Here is a 5,000-nt window from a genome sequence, read left to right as displayed (position 1 = left end):
GTTTCGGAGAGGAATCTTCAGCGTCATGGTCGTTGGGTCTCAGTCGCAGCGAAGAACATTTATGTTAAGGATTCTCTCGCCAGTAGGCTAGAAGCTTCTAAGGCTCTCTGTGAGCTCTAGCCCTATCTTTAGCTTCTATCGTGGGCCTGGCTGACCAACGCGCCCATGCCTCAACCTTTGAGTGTGTTCGGTTGCGTAGTGAAGGCAAAATATGTAATTTGTGATAATCGGTATTGGCATAAATTAATATTTTGCCGACACGGAACAGATACTTGGGTGCGAGGGTAATATGCTAGGGTTCATGGGTAGTACGTTTGTAAAAGAGACGGTTGAGAAACTTGAGACATTCTACGGTCAGCCTTGCCACTAGTACTTTCGCTTTTAGGTTTATTTTTATTGTGTAATTTCACGTCTCATGATTTGTTTTTCATTCTGTTTGTTCATAGATTGACCTTCAAACCCCAAAGGTAGCGCCACTGCATTTGGTTGGGGGTACACGGTCTCTATTTTTCCTAACAAGAGGTTTTTGGGGTTTACGTGTCCGGCTTTGGCGCATGTAGGGCCTTACTTGATGTATTTTATCCATTTTTGTTGGGAGCTTATTGTTGCAATTAAAACATATCGTGGGCCTGGCTGACCAACGCGCCCATGCCTCAACCTTTGAGTGTGTTCGGTTGTGTAGTGAAAGCAAAATTAAATATGTCTAGTATTGTAGGTATCGGCGAGGCTGAACATTTACGCACGCATGCGCTGACGGAATGTTTGAAGACGAGACGAGAAAAATATGCAGTACCTCCAGACGTGGCGCTGGAGCGTCGTAACAAACGAGTCATCCCGGGATTTCGGCCCGTGCGATCGCTTTTGGACGAAGTTGGCCCTTCGCTGCTTTCTGCTACCGACCTCGCCTCCCAGTACGGCATTGAGGGAGGGATATGTCGGCCCCTAAACCATATGAGACAAATCCCACGCCTATTCACAGCTCCAAACCGCCCTTGTCATTACAATTTAACGTAAGATTTCGATGGCTTTTATATTCAAGAGAAAAGTCATTTTATCTGTCATATGGTAAGCACTGGAGTCGCAGATTACAAAGTGCACGCATGCGCCCTGCCGAAGGTAACATACATGCATGCATAAAACTTTATTTCATCTCGAATTTCAGAATAATATCTTCGAGACATTACAGCTAACATACATAATATATACAGATACATAACTAAATATTAAATAATACTTAAAGATATATTAATCAAAACGAAAAGCCGCGGCCCTGGATTAGTTTAAAACCAGTAAACTCAGTGGTACGGGAAAAATCAGGTAGCGCATTTCGCAACGTACTTAGCTAATACGTAAGAAAAAGAACTAAGACCATAACTGGTTGTTCTAGGTTTATTGAGGGACAGAATGTAATTTCCACGAAGATAATGCATAAGAAGAGAACGGGAGAGAAAACGTATTTTTTATATATGCAGGACAAGCCTTTTCTTTCTTTAACTACTTTTATACAATAATATGAGGAAATTTTGAATGCGCTTATTGCATAGAGATGTAGAGTTTGACTTAAGTGGTACGTAAGAGGACAGGTAATCGCAAATATAAATCTAATTACTCTCTTATTTACATTATACCGTTTCTTTGACAAGAAATTACTAAAGGCCAGGCCGAATTTCCTATGATAAAAAGTCTACGTTAACAGCACGCACCTTGGCTACTCCTTAGTATCCGCCTAAAAGTCTTCTTCTCGCTACTTTTTCCTCATTTGATGAGGACCAGTCTCCGCTTGCCTCCTTCATGCCCAAAAGGAATTCTGGGTAATTCGGCCGTTCCATTACAAGGGAAGACCACCGATTCTCATTTCATAGATTTCCTTACGAGTGTGGAGTCACCCAGTCCTACCGGCAAAATACAGCATCGATTGAAGTTTTGAGCTTTCAAAACTTGCTCAAATTGTATCGGTAACTCCTGGAATTCATCCACAGAAAGGCCAGAGAGACGACTTCACTGGTGCTGTGAACCGCCATGTTTACAACAGAGCAATTTAGGCCTTTCAGGCTGCATGAAATCATCTCTCACCTCTGTCTCGAGAAGACCAGACACCCACGGTCTTTACGTTACGTTTATGCCCCTGTAGAATCAACCGAAATCTCAACTCCTTGTCAAAAGTTAACCAGCATCTTAATATTTTTGGTAGGCTACAATACTCGTCACATTTGTTGGAACACCCATCGCCGTTTCCCCCTTCCTGAATGGGGGAAGGGGGATGTGGTATAAGCTACGATCTTGTAACACGATGATTCTGACCATTCGCTAAGTGTTCGAACTAAATATGTTTAGTATTGTAGTCGTCTACCTGTCTCGCCAATGTATAATTTATTGCATAACGTACAGGTTATGCAATAAATGACATTTGCGCAGGTACATGTGAAACGACCGCTTAGGTCCCGATATCTTGCTAGTGTTAACAATGAAAAGACAAGTTTTGCATCGTGAGCGCGCGTATTTGAAAGTGCCGGGTTGCTCGTTAGTTTTGAGCGCGCTTCTAACTAAAAAGTTGCCTACGTTTTTGTCGCGTTTGAATGAAATAAGTGGAGGTTGCGAAAAGATTCTACCAGTCTCGGGATTAAGAATGATACTTTTGACTACGTGATTATGAGGATGGAAAGTGAGGGTGAATAGAATTCTGTCATTGTTATCTTCTTTTCATCCGGCTCTTAAATATACCTGGGAAATTTCGGAAACTTCATTGGCTTTCCTAGATATCAAAGTTTCTATTAGTGGCAACGTGCTATGTACCAGTGTGCACTACAAACCTACCGATTCTCACAGATATTTGTTGTATTCATCATCACATCCATCACATGTCAAGAACTCCATTCCTTATTCTCAATTTCTTAGACTTCGACGTCTATGTAGTGATGACTCCGATTTGTCCATCAAATCAGAGGAGATGTGCCAGTTCTTCGAACAACGTGGCTATCCTGTCTCTGTGGTCAAAGCGGGCCATCATTGCACCCAACAATTTGATCGACAGTCATCACGTCACAAAAAGATAAGAATGACAGAATTCCATTCATCCTCACTTTCCATCCTCATAATCACGTAGTCAAAAGTATCATTCTTAATAATTACTCCAAAATGATCCCGAGACTAGTAGAATCTTTTCGCAACCGTCACTTATTTCATTCAAACGCGACAAAAACGTAGGCAACTTTTTAGTTAGATGCGCGCTCAAAACTAACGAGCAACCCGGCACTTTAAAATGCGCGCGCTCACGATGCAAAACTTGTCTTTTCATTGTTAACACTAGGAAGATATCGGGACCTAAGCGATCTGTTAAGATCACCGATCGTTTCACATGTACCTCCGCAAATGTCATTTATTGCATAACCTGTACGTTATGCAATAAATTATACATTGGCGAGACAGGTAGACGACTAGGTGACCGATTCCGCGAACACCTTCGCGATGTTGAGAAGAATGTCAAAGATGCATCTAAGCCAGTCGCTCGTCATTTTAATCTCTCTAACCACTCCAAAAAACACATGGCTATCTGCGGCCTTTCCCTACATCTAGGTACGACGGAAAGCCGCAAGGATCTGGAACAAAAATTCATCTTCCAAATCGGCACCCTTAATCCTCACGGTATTAACGAACGCTTTTCATTTAAATAATATATTCCTATTTTTCACGTTGCCATGTTACCACCAATAGTTTAGCGTCTACAATACTATAAAAACTGCACGTAATCCATAATTCCTCGATTCGCTCTAACGATGGGCTAACGCCATTTTACATTATCAACTCCGTTGATAAAACCAAATTTTTGTATACTACTTCCCCACCGACGCAGCACCACAGTTTCTTTAGAAACTACCCTCTTTATCCTGTAAGTAACTAGATAGGTTCGAACCGTTTAAAAGTAAAAATAGATAAGGAACAGTTCATTGCTCTATGCTCATGTTGTCGTCAAAACCTAAAATTTGGTGAATTCATGTAGTGTTGTGGACAACGGCAAAAATGCAGTGAAAAGCGTGCGGCATGTGCAGCACGATTTTTCCTTTTGAACCAATCACATTCTTGCTTTTCGTCGTCTTTGCTTGAGTTCCCTAACCACTGTAGCAGCACGGGTTAGGAGGTCAAATCCTGCGTTGTAATTGGCTCATTTCGATACACTTTGTCGATTTCAGAGCCCCTCTCGCCGCAAATATGATTGGCTGCAGCTAAAGGACCAAGCAGGTTATCGAAACTTAGTTAAGCTTCCGAACCCTTCTATGTTTGTTTCCTTGTTGGTTTTTCTTTACGTTAATTTATATTAATTGTAATTTTAATGTGTCATTCGTTTGATTTATTTTTCTTCAGGTCGCATTCGATGAGATGCAAAATAAAGTTAAGGAGCTAAATAATGTTATCACACAATATCCTCCAGACATGAAGAAACTTCAGCTTGTTTTACAAGGCAGTGTCAGTGTGCAGGTACACGAGTGTTGCCTTATGTATTCAGAGGGTGGGGGGAGGGGTGATTTTGTGTTGGAGGGCACGCGATTGTTCATCGATTTCGAGAAGACCTAGACGACTCGATGACAAAACCTTTGGCTAAATTTGTATTTTCGGTGTATAACCAGGTGATAATGTGAGAGTTTTCGGTTGTGGTTATTTTGGAATGGTGACGAGCTTCATGTCCTTTATTAAATAGTTTTAATATTGAATTTTAAAATTAATCTTCAAACGAAAAGAGCTGAGACCGTATTGCACCGCTAAAAGCATTGGACATGTACCTTAAGGCCGGTTTACACGCTACGATTTGTCGGCCCGATCTGTCGGCCCGACAGTGTCGGGGCGCGAATCGTACGTGTATTTTGACACCCGATCTTAAGGCCGATTCGTGAAAACGAAATCGGCCCGATTCAGAAAATCTGTTGCAGTGCAACAGATTTTTGTCGAGTCGGGCCGACACGTTCAAAGAAGCCGACATGTCAATCAAATTTATGAGAAAAGAGCAT

The 5,000-nt window shown here is 41.7% G+C and overlaps 1 pseudogene; it reads left to right on the top strand.

Moving 5' to 3' along the window:
- LOC138026467 (dedicator of cytokinesis protein 11-like) overlaps positions 1-5,000 on the top strand; it is a 30,251-nt pseudogene that overhangs the window by 11,317 nt on the left and 13,934 nt on the right.

Source organism: Montipora capricornis, chromosome 12 (assembly GCF_036669925.1).
Source record: "Montipora capricornis isolate CH-2021 chromosome 12, ASM3666992v2, whole genome shotgun sequence".
Lineage (NCBI taxonomy): Eukaryota > Metazoa > Cnidaria > Anthozoa > Scleractinia > Acroporidae > Montipora > Montipora capricornis.
This window is presented reverse-complemented; position numbering and strand designations above follow the sequence as displayed.